Source organism: Engystomops pustulosus, chromosome 8, assembly GCF_040894005.1.
Source record: "Engystomops pustulosus chromosome 8, aEngPut4.maternal, whole genome shotgun sequence".
Taxonomy (NCBI): Eukaryota; Metazoa; Chordata; class Amphibia; order Anura; family Leptodactylidae; genus Engystomops; species Engystomops pustulosus.
Genome location: NC_092418.1, coordinates 61,119,235 through 61,134,913, shown reverse-complemented (window position 1 = coordinate 61,134,913; position 15,679 = coordinate 61,119,235).

The window sequence follows — 15,679 nt, the reverse complement described above, 5'->3', positions numbered from 1 at the left end:
GTCTCTCTCCCTCAGTTACTGTCAGAGTCTCTCCTTGTTGGTGTGGAAGTTTGACTGGTGGAAGGAGATATTTTCTGCCTGGGAGGTTCAACTCTATTCGGCATGGAACAAAGCTCCACTCCCATGTCTGCCGATGTGTTGGAACAGAGTCTCTCTCCCTCAGTTACTGGCAGAGACTCTCCTTGTTGGTGTGGAAGGTGATATGTTCTGCCTGGGAGGTTCAACTCTATTCGGCATGGAACAAAGCTCCACTCCCATGTCTGCCGATGTGTTGCAACAGAGTCTCTCTCCCTCAGTTACTGGCAGAGACTCTCCTTGTTGAAGGTGCCCCAGACTTCCAGGTGTGGAATTATGACTGGTGGAAGGTGATATGTTCTGCCTGGGAGGTTCAACTCTATTCGGCATGGAACAAAGCTCCACTCCCATGTCTGCCGATGTGTTGGAACAGAGTCTCTCTCCCTCAGTTACTGTCAGAGTCTCTCCTTGTTGGTGTGGAAGTATGACCGGTGGAAGGTGATATTTTCTGCCTGGGAGGTTCAACTGTATTCGGCATGGAACAAAGCTCCACGCCCATGTCTGCCGATGTGTTGGAACAGAGTCTCTCCTTGTTGGTGTGGAAGTATGACCGGTGGAAGGTGATATTTTCTGCCTGGGAGGTTCAACTGTATTCGGCATGGAACAAAGCTCCACTCCCATGTCTGCTGATGTGTTGGAACAGAGTCTCTCTCCCTCAGTTACTGGCAGAGACTCTCCTTGTTGGTGTGGAAGTATGACCGGTGGAAGGTGATATTTTCTGCCTGGGAGGTTCAACTCTATTCGGTATGGAACAAAGCTCCACTCCCATGTCTGCCGATGTGTTGCAACACAGTCTCTCTCCCTCAGTTACTGGCAGAGACTCTCCTTGTTGAAGGTGCCCCAGACTTCCAGGTGTGGAATTATGACCGGTGGAAGGTGATATGTTCTGCCTGGGAGGATCAACTCTGTTTGGCATGGAACAAAGCTCCACTCCCATGTCTGCCGGTGTGTTGGAACAGAGTCTCTCTCCCTCAGTTACTGGCATAGACTCTCCTTGTTGAAGGTGCCCCAGACTTCCAGGTGTGGAATTATGACCGGTGGAAGGTGATATATTCTGCCTGGGAGGTTCAACTCTATTCGGCATGGAACAAAGCTCCACTCCCATGTCTGCCGATGTGTTGGAACAGAGTCTATCTCCCTCAGTTACTGGCAGAGACTCTCCTTGTTGAAGGTGCCCCAGACTTCCAGGTGTGGAATTATGACCGGTGGAAGGTGATATGTTCTGCCTGGGAGGTTCAACTCTATTCGGCATGGAACAAAGCTCCACTCCCATGTCTGCCGATGTGTTGGAACAGAGTCTCTCTCCCTCAGTTACTGGCAGAGACTCTCCTTGTTGTTGTGGTATTATGGCCGGCGGAAGGTGATATATTCTGCCTGGGAGGTTCAACTCTATTCGGCATGGAACAAAGCTCCACTCCCATGTCTGCCGATGTGTTGGAACAGAGTCTCTCTCCCTCAGTTACTGGCAGAGACTCTCCTTGTTGAAGGTGCCCCAGACTTCCAGGTGTGGAATTATGACCGGTGGAAGGTGATATGTTCTGCCTGGGAGGATCAACTCTGTTTGGCATGGAACAAAGCTCCACTCCCATGTCTGCCGGTGTGTTGGAACAGAGTCTCTCTCCCTCAGTTACTGGCATAGACTCTCCTTGTTGAAGGTGCCCCAGACTTCCAGGTGTGGAATTATGACCGGTGGAAGGTGATATATTCTGCCTGGGAGGTTCAACTCTATTCGGCATGGAACAAAGCTCCACTCCCATGTCTGCCGATGTGTTGGAACAGAGTCTATCTCCCTCAGTTACTGGCAGAGACTCTCCTTGTTGAAGGTGCCCCAGACTTCCAGGTGTGGAATTATGACCGGTGGAAGGTGATATGTTCTGCCTGGGAGGTTCAACTCTATTCGGCATGGAACAAAGCTCCACTCCCATGTCTGCCGATGTGTTGGAACAGAGTCTCTCTCCCTCAGTTACTGGCAGAGACTCTCCTTGTTGTTGTGGTATTATGGCCGGCGGAAGGTGATATATTCTGCCTGGGAGGTTCAACTCTATTCGGCATGGAACAAAGCTCCACTCCCATGTCTGCCGATGTGTTGGAACAGAGTCTCTCTCCCTCAGTTACTGGCAGAGACTCTCCTTGTTGAAGGTGCCCCAGACTTCCAGGTGTGGAATTATGACCGGTGGAAGGTGATATGTTCTGCCTGGGAGGTTCAACTCTATTCGGCATGGAACAAAGCTCCACTCCCATGTCTGCCGATGTGTTGGAACAGAGTCTCTCTCCCTCAGTTACTGGCAGAGACTCTCCTTGTTGTTGTGGTATTATGGCCGGCGGAAGGTGATATATTCTGCCTGGGAGGTTCAACTCTATTCGGCATGGAACAAAGCTCCACTCCCATGTCTGCCGATGTGTTGGAACAGAGTCTCTCTCCCTCAGTTACTGTCAGAGTCTCTCCTTGTTGGTGTGGAAGATTGACTGGTGGAAGGAGATATTTTCTGCCTGGGAGTTTCAACTCTATTCGGCATGGAACAAAGCTCCACTCCCATGTCTGATGAGGTGTTAGAACAGAGTCTCTCTCCCTCAGTTACTGGCAGAGACTCTCCTTGTTGGTGTGGAATTATGACCGGTAGAAGGTGATATGTTCTGCCTGGGAGGTTCAACTCTATTCGGCATGGAACAAAGCTCCACTCCCATGTCTGCCGGTGTGTTGGAACAGAGTCTCTCTCCCTCAGTTACTGGCAGAGTCTCTCCTTGTTGGTGTGGAAGTATGATCGGTGGAAAGTGATATTTTCTGCCTGGGAGGTTCAACTGTATTCGGCATGGAACAAAGCTCCACTCCCATGTCTGCTGATGTGTTGGAACAGAGTCTCTCTCCCTCAGTTACTGGCAGAGTCTCTCCTTGTTGGTGTGAAAGTATGACCGGTGGAAGGTCATATTTTCTGCCTGGGAGGTTCATCTCTATTCGGCATGGAACAAAGCTCCACTCCCATGTCTGCTGATGTGTTAGAACAGAGTCTCTCTCCCTCAGTTACTGGCAGAGACTCTCCTTGTTGGTGTGGAATTATGACCGGTGGAAGGTGATATGTTCTGCCTGGGAGGTTCAACTCTATTCGGCATGGAACAAAGCTCAACTCCCATGTCTGCCGGTGTGTTGGAACAGAGTCTCTCTCCCTCAGTTACTGGCAGAGACTCTCCTTGTTGGTGTGGAATTATGACCGGTGGAAGGTGATATGTTCTGCCTGGGAGGTTCAACTCTATTCGGCATGGAACAAAGCTCCACTCCCATGTCTGCTGATGTGTTAGAACAGAGTCTCTCTCCCTCAGTTACTGGCAGAGACTCTCCTTGTTGGTGTGGAATTATGACCGGTGGAAGGTGATATGTTCTGCCTGGGAGGTTCAACTCTATTCGGCATGGAACAAAGCTCCACTCCCATGTCTGCCGGTGTGTTGGAACAGAGTCTCTCTCCCTCAGTTACTGGCAGAGTCTCTCCTTGTTGGTGTGGAAGTATGATCGGTGGAAGGTGATATTTTCTGCCTGGGATGTTCAACTGTATTTGGCATGGAACAAAGCTCCACTCCCATGTCTGTTGATGTGTTCGAACAGAGTCTCTCTCCCTCAGTTACTGGCAGAGACTCTCCTTGTTGGTGTGGAATTATGACCGGTGGAAGGTGATATGTTCTGCCTGGGAGGTTCAACTCTATTCGGCATGGAACAAAGCTCCACTCCCATGTCTGCCGATGTGTTGGAACAGAGTCTCTCTCCCACAATTACTGGCAGAGACTCTCCTTTTCGATGGTGCCTCAGACTTCCAGGTGTGGAATTATGACCGGTGGAAGGTTATATATTCTGCCTGGGAGGTTCAACTCTATTCGGCATGGAACAAAGCTCCACTCCCATGTCTGCCGATGTGTTGGAACAGAGTCTCTCTCCCTCAGTTACTGGCAGAGACTCTCTTTGTTGAAGGTGCCCCAGACTTCCAGGTGTGGAATTATGACCGGTGTAAGGTGATATGTTCTGCCTGGGAGGTTCAACTCTATTCGGCATGGAACAAAGCTCCACTCCCATGACTGCCGATGTGTTTGAACAGAGTCTCTCTCCCTCAGTTACTGGCAGAGACTCTCCTTGTTGTTGTGGAATTATGGCCGGCGGAAGGTGATATATTCTGCCTGGGAGGTTCAACTCTATTCGGCATGGAACAAAGCTCCACTCCCATATCGGCAGATTTGTTGGAACAGAGTCTCTCTCCCTCAGTTACTGGCAGAGACTCTCCTTGTTGGTGTGGAATTATGACCGGTGGAAGGTGATATGTTCTGCCTGGGAGGTTCAACTCTATTCGGCATGGAACAAAGCTCCTCTCCCATGTCTGCTGATGTGTTGGAACAGAGTCTCTCTCCCTCAGTTACTGGCAGAGACTCTCCTTGTTGGTGTGGAAGTTTGACCGGTGGAAGGTGATATTTTCTGCCTGGGAGGTTCAACTGTATTCGGTATGGAACAAAGCTCCACTCCCATGTCTGCTGATGTGTTGGAACAGAGTCTCTCTCCCTCAGTTACTGGCAGAGACTCTCCTTGTTGGTGTGGAAGTATGACCGGTGGAAGGTGATATGTTCTGCCTGGGAGGTTCAACTCTATTCGGCATGGAACAAAGCTCCACTCCCATGTCTGCCGATGTGTTGGAACAGAGTCTCTCTCCCTCAGTTACTGGCAGAGACTCTCCTTGTTGGTGTGGAAGGTGATATGTTCTGCCTGGGAGGTTCAACTCTATTCGGCATGGAACAAAGCTCCACTCCCATGTCTGCCGATGTGTTGCAACAGAGTCTCTCTCCCTCAGTTACCGGCAGAGACTCTTCTTGTTGAAGGTGCCCCAGACTTCCAGGTGTGGAATTATGACCGGTGGAAGGTGATATGTTCTGCCTGGGAGGTTCAACTCTATTTGGCATGGAACAAAGCTCCACTCCCATGTCTGCCGATGTGTTGGAACAGAGTCTCTCTCCCTCAGTTACTGGCAGAGACTCTCCTTGTTGGTGTGGAATTATGACCGGTGGAAGGTGATATGTTCTGCCTGGGAGGTTCAACTGTATTCGGCATGGAACAAAGCTCCACTCCCATGTCTGCCGATGTGTTGGAACAGAGTCTTTCTAAATCAGTTACTGGCAGAGACTCTCCTTGTTGAAGGTGCCCCAGACTTCCAGGTGTGGAATTATGACCGGTGGAAGGTGATATGTTCTGCCTGGGAGGTTCAACTCTATTCGGCATGGAACAAAGCTCCACTCCCATGTCTGCCGATGTGTTGGAACAGAGTCTCTCTCCCTCAGTTACTGGCAGAGACTCTCCTTGTTGGTGTGGAATTATGACCGGTGGAAGGTGATATGTTCTGCCTGGGAGGTTCAACTCTATTCGGCATGGAACAAAGCTCCACTCCCATGTCTGCCGATTTGTTGGAACAGAGTCTCTCTCTCCCTCAGTTACTGTCAGAGACTCTCCTTGTTGAAGGTGCCCCAGACTTCCAGGTGTGGAATTATGACCGGTGGAAGGTGATATGTTCTGCCTGGGAGGTTCAACTCTGTTCGGCATAGAGCAAAGCTCCACTCCCATGTCTGCCGGTGTGTTGGAACAGAGTCTCTCTAAATCAGTTACTGGCAGAGACTCTCCTTGTTGAAGGTGCCCCAGACTTCCTGGTGTGGAATTATGACCGGTGGAAGGGGATATGTTCTGCCTGGGAGGTTCAACTCTATTCGGCATGGAACAAAGCTCCACTCCCATGTCTGCTGATGTGTTGGAACAGAGTCTCTCTCCCTCAGTTACTGGCAGAGACTCTCCTTGTTGAAGGTGCCCCAGACTTCCAGGTGTGGAATTATGACCGGTGGAAGGTGATATGTTCTGCCTGGGAGGTTCAACTCTATTCTGCATGGAACAAAGCTCCACGCCCATGTCTGCCGATGTGTTGGAACAGAGTCTCTCTCCCTCAGTTACTGTCAGAGACTCTCCTTGTTGGTGTGGAATTATGACCGGTGGAAGGTGATATGTTCTGCTTGGGAGGTTCAACTCTATTCGGCATGGAACAAAGCTCCACTCCCATGTCTGCCGATGTGTTGGGACAGAGTCTCTCCTTGTTGGTGTGGAAGTATGACCGGTGGAAGGTGATATGTTCTGCCTGGGAGGTTCAACTCTATTCGGCATGGAACAAAGCTCCACTCCCATGTCTGCCGCTGTGTTGGAACAGAGTCTCTCTCCCTCAGTTACTGGCAGAGACTCTCCTTGTTGGTGTGGAATTATGACCGGTGGAAGGTGATGTGTTCTGCCTGGGAGGTTCAACTCTATTCGGCATGGAACAAAGCTCCACTCCCATGTCTGCCGATGTGTTGGAACAGAGTCTCTCCTTGTTGCTGTGGAAGTATGACCGGTGGAAGGTGATATGTTCTGCCTGGGAGGTTCAACTCTATTCGGCATGGAACAAAGCTCCACTCCCATGTTTGCCGATGTGTTGGAACAGAGTCTCTCTCTCCCTCAGTTACTGTCAGAGTCTCTCCTTGTTGGTGTGGAAGTATGACCGGTGGAAGGTGATATTTTCTGCCTGGGAGGTTCAACTCTATTTGGCATGGAACAAAGCTCCACTCCCATGTCTCCTGATGTGTTGGAACAGAGTCTCTCTCCCTCAGTTACTGGCAGAGACTCTCCTTGTTGGTGTGGAAGTATGACCGGTGGAAGGTGATATGTTCTGCCTGGGAGGTTCAACTCTATTCGGCATGGAACAAAGCTCCACTCCCATGTCTGCCGATGTGTTGGAACAGAGTCTCTCTCCCTCAGTTACTGGCAGAGACTCTCCATGTTGTTGTGGAATTATGGCCGGCGGAAGGTGATATATTCTGCCTGGGAGGTTCAACTCTATTTGGCATGGAACAAAGCTCCACTCCCATGTCTGCCGATGTGTTGGAACAGAGTCTCTCTCCCTCAGTTACTGGCAGAGACTCTCCTTGTTGGTGTGGAATTATGACCGGTGGAAGGTGATATGTTCTGCCTGGGAGGTTTAATTCTATTCGGCATGGAACAAAGCTCCACTCCCATGTCTGCCGATGTGTTGGAACAGAGTCTCTCTCCCACAGTTACTGGCAGAGACTCTCCTTTTCGAAGGTGCCTCAGACTTCCAGGTGTGGAATTATGACCGGTGGAAGGTGATATATTCTGCCTGGGAGGTTCAACTCTATTCGGCATGGAACAAAGCTCCACTCCCATGTCTGCCGATGTGTTGGAACAGAGTCTCTCTCCCTCAGTTACTGGCAGAGACTCTCTTTGTTGAAGGTGCCCCAGACTTCCAGGTGTGGAATTATGACCGGTGTAAGGTGATATGTTCTGCCTGGGAGGTTCAACTCTATTCGGCATGGAACAAAGCTCCACTCCCATGACTGCCGATGTGTTTGAACAGAGTCTCTCTCCCTCAGTTACTGGCAGAGACTCTCCTTGTTGTTGTGGAATTATGGCCGGCGGAAGGTGATATATTCTGCCTGGGAGGTTCAACTCTATTCGGCATGGAACAAAGCTCCACTCCCATATCTGCAGATTTGTTGGAACAGAGTCTCTCTCCCTCAGTTACTGGCAGAGACTCTCCTTGTTGGTGTGGAATTATGACCGGTGGAAGGTGATATGTTCTGCCTGGGAGGTTCAACTCTATTCGGCATGGAACAAAGCTCCACTCCCATGTCTGCTGATGTGTTGCAACAGAGTCTCTCTCCCTCAGTTACTGGTAGAGACTCTCCTTGTTGAAGGTGCCATAGACTTCCAGGTGTGGAATTATGACCGGTGGAAGGTGATATGTTCTGCCTGGGAGGTTCAACTCTATTCGGCATGGAACAAAGCTCCACTCCCATGTCTGCTGATGTGTTGGAACAGAGTCTCTCTCCCTCAGTTACTGTCAGAGTCTCTCCTTGTTGGTGTGGAAGTATGACCGGTGGAAGGTCATATTTTCTGCCTGGGAGGTTCAACTCTATTCGGCATGGAACAAAGCTCCACTCCCATGTCTGCTGATGTGTTGGAACAGAGTCTCTCTCCCTCAGTTACTGGCAGAGACTCTACTTGTTGGTGTGGAATTTTGACCGGTGGAAGGTGATATGTTCTGCCTGGGAGGTTCAACTCTATTCGGCATGGAACAAAGCTCCACTCCCATGTCTGCCGATTTGTTGGAACAGAGTCTCTCTCCCTCAGTTACTGGCAGAGACTCTCCTTGTTGGTGTGGAATTATGACTGGTGGAAGGTGATATGTTCTGCCTGGGAGGTTCAACTCTATTTGGCATAGAACAAAGCTCCACTCCCATGTCTGCAGATTTGTTGGAACAGAGTCTCTCTCCCTCAGTTACTGGCAGAGACTTTCCTTGTTGGTGTGGAAGTATGACCGGTGGAAGGTGATATGTTCTGCCTGGGAGTTTCAACTCTATTCGGCATGGAACAAAGCTCCACTCCCATGTCTGCCGATGTGTTGCAACAGAGTCTCTCTCCCTCAGTTACTGTCAGAGTCTTTCCTTGTTGGTGTGGAAGTATGACCAGTGGAAGGTGATATATTCTGCCTGGGAGGTTCAACTCTATTCGGCATGGAACAATTCTCCACTCCCATGTCTGCCGATGTGTTGGAACAGAGTCTCTCTCCCTCAGTTACTGGCAGAGACTCTCCTTGTTGAAGGTGCTCCAGACTTCCAGGTGTGGAATTATGACTGGTGGAAGGTGATATGTTCTGCCTGGGAGGTTCAACTCTATTCGGCATGGAACAAAGCTCCACTCCCATGTCTGCCGATGTGTTGGAACAGAGTCTCTCTCCCTCAGTTACTGTCAGAGACTCTCCTTGTTGAAGGTGCCCCAGACTTCCAGGTGTGGAATTATGACCGGTGGAAGGTGATATGTTCTGCCTGGGAGGTTCAACTCTGTTCGGCATAGAACAAAGCTCCACTCCCATGTCTGCCGGTGTGTTGGAACAGAGTCTCTCTCCCTCAGTTACTGGCAGAGACTCTCCTTGTTGAAGGTGCCCCAGACTTCCAGGTGTGGAATTATGACCGGTGGAAGGTGATATATTCTGCCTGGGAGGTTCAACTCTATTCGGCATGGAACAAAGCTCCACTCCCATGTCTGCCGATGTGTTGGAACAGAGTCTCTCTCCCTCAGTTACTGTCAGAGACTCTCCTTGTTGAAGGTGCCCCAGACTTCCAGGTGTGGAATTATGACCGGTGGAAGGTGATATGTTCTGCCTGGGAGGTTCAACTCTGTTCGGCATAGAACAAAGCTCCACTCCCATGTCTGCCGGTGTGTTGGAACAGAGTCTCTCTCCCTCAGTTACTGGCAGAGACTCTCCTTGTTGAAGGTGCCCCAGACTTCCAGGTGTGGAATTATGACCGGTGGAAGGTGATATGTTCTGCCTGGGAGGTTCAACTCTATTCGGCATGGAACAAAGCTCCACTCCCATGTCTGCTGATGTGTTGGAACAGAGTCTCTCTCCCTCAGTTACTGGCAGAGACTCTCCTTGTTGTTGTGGAATTATGGCCGGCGGAAGGTGATATATTCTGCCTGGGAGGTTCAACTCTATTCGGCATGGAACAAAGCTCCACTCCCATGTCTGCCGATGTGTTGGAACAGAGTCGCTCTCCTTCAGTTACTGGCAGAGACTCTCCATGTTGAAGGTGCCCCAGACTTCCAGGTGTGGAATTATGACCGGTGGAAGTGATATGTTCTGCCTGAGAGGTTCAACTCTATTCGGCATGGAACAATTCTCCACTCCCATGTCTGCCGATGTGTTGGAACAGAGTCTCTCTCCCTCAGTTACTGTCAGAGTCTCTCCTTGTTGGTGTGGAAGTTTGACTGGTGGAAGGAGATATTTTCTGCCTGGGAGGTTCAACTCTATTCGGCATGGAACAAAGCTCCACTCCCATGTCTGCCGATGTGTTGGAACAGAGTCTCTCTCCCTCAGTTACTGGCAGAGACTCTCCTTGTTGGTGTGGAAGGTGATATGTTCTGCCTGGGAGGTTCAACTCTATTCGGCATGGAACAAAGCTCCACTCCCATGTCTGCCGATGTGTTGCAACAGAGTCTCTCTCCCTCAGTTACTGGCAGAGACTCTCCTTGTTGAAGGTGCCCCAGACTTCCAGGTGTGGAATTATGACTGGTGGAAGGTGATATGTTCTGCCTGGGAGGTTCAACTCTATTCGGCATGGAACAAAGCTCCACTCCCATGTCTGCCGATGTGTTGGAACAGAGTCTCTCTCCCTCAGTTACTGTCAGAGTCTCTCCTTGTTGGTGTGGAAGTATGACCGGTGGAAGGTGATATTTTCTGCCTGGGAGGTTCAACTGTATTCGGCATGGAACAAAGCTCCACGCCCATGTCTGCCGATGTGTTGGAACAGAGTCTCTCCTTGTTGGTGTGGAAGTATGACCGGTGGAAGGTGATATTTTCTGCCTGGGAGGTTCAACTGTATTCGGCATGGAACAAAGCTCCACTCCCATGTCTGCTGATGTGTTGGAACAGAGTCTCTCTCCCTCAGTTACTGGCAGAGACTCTCCTTGTTGGTGTGGAAGTATGACCGGTGGAAGGTGATATTTTCTGCCTGGGAGGTTCAACTCTATTCGGTATGGAACAAAGCTCCACTCCCATGTCTGCCGATGTGTTGCAACACAGTCTCTCTCCCTCAGTTACTGGCAGAGACTCTCCTTGTTGAAGGTGCCCCAGACTTCCAGGTGTGGAATTATGACCGGTGGAAGGTGATATGTTCTGCCTGGGAGGATCAACTCTGTTTGGCATGGAACAAAGCTCCACTCCCATGTCTGCCGGTGTGTTGGAACAGAGTCTCTCTCCCTCAGTTACTGGCATAGACTCTCCTTGTTGAAGGTGCCCCAGACTTCCAGGTGTGGAATTATGACCGGTGGAAGGTGATATATTCTGCCTGGGAGGTTCAACTCTATTCGGCATGGAACAAAGCTCCACTCCCATGTCTGCCGATGTGTTGGAACAGAGTCTATCTCCCTCAGTTACTGGCAGAGACTCTCCTTGTTGAAGGTGCCCCAGACTTCCAGGTGTGGAATTATGACCGGTGGAAGGTGATATGTTCTGCCTGGGAGGTTCAACTCTATTCGGCATGGAACAAAGCTCCACTCCCATGTCTGCCGATGTGTTGGAACAGAGTCTCTCTCCCTCAGTTACTGGCAGAGACTCTCCTTGTTGTTGTGGTATTATGGCCGGCGGAAGGTGATATATTCTGCCTGGGAGGTTCAACTCTATTCGGCATGGAACAAAGCTCCACTCCCATGTCTGCCGATGTGTTGGAACAGAGTCTCTCTCCCTCAGTTACTGGCAGAGACTCTCCTTGTTGAAGGTGCCCCAGACTTCCAGGTGTGGAATTATGACCGGTGGAAGGTGATATGTTCTGCCTGGGAGGTTCAACTCTGTTCGGCATAGAACAAAGCTCCACTCCCATGTCTGCCGGTGTGTTGGAACAGAGTCTCTCTCCCTCAGTTACTGGCAGAGACTCTCCTTGTTGAAGGTGCCCCAGACTTCCAGGTGTGGAATTATGACCGGTGGAAGGTGATATGTTCTGCCTGGGAGGTTCAACTCTATTCGGCATGGAACAAAGCTCCACTCCCATGTCTGCTGATGTGTTGGAACAGAGTCTCTCTCCCTCAGTTACTGGCAGAGACTCTCCTTGTTGTTGTGGAATTATGGCCGGCGGAAGGTGATATATTCTGCCTGGGAGGTTCAACTCTATTCGGCATGGAACAAAGCTCCACTCCCATGTCTGCCGATGTGTTGGAACAGAGTCGCTCTCCTTCAGTTACTGGCAGAGACTCTCCATGTTGAAGGTGCCCCAGACTTCCAGGTGTGGAATTATGACCGGTGGAAGTGATATGTTCTGCCTGAGAGGTTCAACTCTATTCGGCATGGAACAATTCTCCACTCCCATGTCTGCCGATGTGTTGGAACAGAGTCTCTCTCCCTCAGTTACTGTCAGAGTCTCTCCTTGTTGGTGTGGAAGTTTGACTGGTGGAAGGAGATATTTTCTGCCTGGGAGGTTCAACTCTATTCGGCATGGAACAAAGCTCCACTCCCATGTCTGCCGATGTGTTGGAACAGAGTCTCTCTCCCTCAGTTACTGGCAGAGACTCTCCTTGTTGGTGTGGAAGGTGATATGTTCTGCCTGGGAGGTTCAACTCTATTCGGCATGGAACAAAGCTCCACTCCCATGTCTGCCGATGTGTTGCAACAGAGTCTCTCTCCCTCAGTTACTGGCAGAGACTCTCCTTGTTGAAGGTGCCCCAGACTTCCAGGTGTGGAATTATGACTGGTGGAAGGTGATATGTTCTGCCTGGGAGGTTCAACTCTATTCGGCATGGAACAAAGCTCCACTCCCATGTCTGCCGATGTGTTGGAACAGAGTCTCTCTCCCTCAGTTACTGTCAGAGTCTCTCCTTGTTGGTGTGGAAGTATGACCGGTGGAAGGTGATATTTTCTGCCTGGGAGGTTCAACTGTATTCGGCATGGAACAAAGCTCCACGCCCATGTCTGCCGATGTGTTGGAACAGAGTCTCTCCTTGTTGGTGTGGAAGTATGACCGGTGGAAGGTGATATTTTCTGCCTGGGAGGTTCAACTGTATTCGGCATGGAACAAAGCTCCACTCCCATGTCTGCTGATGTGTTGGAACAGAGTCTCTCTCCCTCAGTTACTGGCAGAGACTCTCCTTGTTGGTGTGGAAGTATGACCGGTGGAAGGTGATATTTTCTGCCTGGGAGGTTCAACTCTATTCGGTATGGAACAAAGCTCCACTCCCATGTCTGCCGATGTGTTGCAACACAGTCTCTCTCCCTCACTTACTGGCAGAGACTCTCCTTGTTGAAGGTGCCCCAGACTTCCAGGTGTGGAATTATGACCGGTGGAAGGTGATATGTTCTGCCTGGGAGGATCAACTCTGTTTGGCATGGAACAAAGCTCCACTCCCATGTCTGCCGGTGTGTTGGAACAGAGTCTCTCTCCCTCAGTTACTGGCATAGACTCTCCTTGTTGAAGGTGCCCCAGACTTCCAGGTGTGGAATTATGACCGGTGGAAGGTGATATATTCTGCCTGGGAGGTTCAACTCTATTCGGCATGGAACAAAGCTCCACTCCCATGTCTGCCGATGTGTTGGAACAGAGTCTATCTCCCTCAGTTACTGGCAGAGACTCTCCTTGTTGAAGGTGCCCCAGACTTCCAGGTGTGGAATTATGACCGGTGGAAGGTGATATGTTCTGCCTGGGAGGTTCAACTCTATTCGGCATGGAACAAAGCTCCACTCCCATGTCTGCCGATGTGTTGGAACAGAGTCTCTCTCCCTCAGTTACTGGCAGAGACTCTCCTTGTTGTTGTGGTATTATGGCCGGCGGAAGGTGATATATTCTGCCTGGGAGGTTCAACTCTATTCGGCATGGAACAAAGCTCCACTCCCATGTCTGCCGATGTGTTGGAACAGAGTCTCGCTCCCTCAGTTACTGGCAGAGACTCTCCTTGTTGAAGGTGCCCCAGACTTCCAGGTGTGGAATTATGACCGGTGGAAGGTGATATGTTCTGCCTGGGAGGATCAACTCTGTTTGGCATGGAACAAAGCTCCACTCCCATGTCTGCCGGTGTGTTGGAACAGAGTCTCTCTCCCTCAGTTACTGGCATAGACTCTCCTTGTTGAAGGTGCCCCAGACTTCCAGGTGTGGAATTATGACCGGTGGAAGGTGATATATTCTGCCTGGGAGGTTCAACTCTATTCGGCATGGAACAAAGCTCCACTCCCATGTCTGCCGATGTGTTGGAACAGAGTCTATCTCCCTCAGTTACTGGCAGAGACTCTCCTTGTTGAAGGTGCCCCAGACTTCCAGGTGTGGAATTATGACCGGTGGAAGGTGATATGTTCTGCCTGGGAGGTTCAACTCTATTCGGCATGGAACAAAGCTCCACTCCCATGTCTGCCGATGTGTTGGAACAGAGTCTCTCTCCCTCAGTTACTGGCAGAGACTCTCCTTGTTGTTGTGGTATTATGGCCGGCGGAAGGTGATATATTCTGCCTGGGAGGTTCAACTCTATTCGGCATGGAACAAAGCTCCACTCCCATGTCTGCCGATGTGTTGGAACAGAGTCTCTCTCCCTCAGTTACTGGCAGAGACTCTCCTTGTTGAAGGTGCCCCAGACTTCCAGGTGTGGAATTATGACCGGTGGAAGGTGATATGTTCTGCCTGGGAGGTTCAACTCTATTCGGCATGGAACAAAGCTCCACTCCCATGTCTGCCGATGTGTTGGAACAGAGTCTCTCTCCCTCAGTTACTGGCAGAGACTCTCCTTGTTGTTGTGGTATTATGGCCGGCGGAAGGTGATATATTCTGCCTGGGAGGTTCAACTCTATTCGGCATGGAACAAAGCTCCACTCCCATGTCTGCCGATGTGTTGGAACAGAGTCTCTCTCCCTCAGTTACTGTCAGAGTCTCTCCTTGTTGGTGTGGAAGATTGACTGGTGGAAGGAGATATTTTCTGCCTGGGAGTTTCAACTCTATTCGGCATGGAACAAAGCTCCACTCCCATGTCTGATGAGGTGTTAGAACAGAGTCTCTCTCCCTCAGTTACTGGCAGAGACTCTCCTTGTTGGTGTGGAATTATGACCGGTAGAAGGTGATATGTTCTGCCTGGGAGGTTCAACTCTATTCGGCATGGAACAAAGCTCCACTCCCATGTCTGCCGGTGTGTTGGAACAGAGTCTCTCTCCCTCAGTTACTGGCAGAGTCTCTCCTTGTTGGTGTGGAAGTATGATCGGTGGAAAGTGATATTTTCTGCCTGGGAGGTTCAACTGTATTCGGCATGGAACAAAGCTCCACTCCCATGTCTGCTGATGTGTTGGAACAGAGTCTCTCTCCCTCAGTTACTGGCAGAGTCTCTCCTTGTTGGTGTGAAAGTATGACCGGTGGAAGGTCATATTTTCTGCCTGGGAGGTTCATCTCTATTCGGCATGGAACAAAGCTCCACTCCCATGTCTGCTGATGTGTTAGAACAGAGTCTCTCTCCCTCAGTTACTGGCAGAGACTCTCCTTGTTGGTGTGGAATTATGACCGGTGGAAGGTGATATGTTCTGCCTGGGAGGTTCAACTCTATTCGGCATGGAACAAAGCTCAACTCCCATGTCTGCCGGTGTGTTGGAACAGAGTCTCTCTCCCTCAGTTACTGGCAGAGACTCTCCTTGTTGGTGTGGAATTATGACCGGTGGAAGGTGATATGTTCTGCCTGGGAGGTTCAACTCTATTCGGCATGGAACAAAGCTCCACTCCCATGTCTGCTGATGTGTTAGAACAGAGTCTCTCTCCCTCAGTTACTGGCAGAGACTCTCCTTGTTGGTGTGGAATTATGACCGGTGGAAGGTGATATGTTCTGCCTGGGAGGTTCAACTCTATTCGGCATGGAACAAAGCTCCACTCCCATGTCTGCCGGTGTGTTGGAACAGAGTCTCTCTCCCTCAGTTACTGGCAGAGTCTCTCCTTGTTGGTGTGGAAGTATGATCGGTGGAAGGTGATATTTTCTGCCTGGGATGTTCAACTGTATTTGGCATGGAACAAAGCTCCACTCCCATGTCTGTTGATGTGT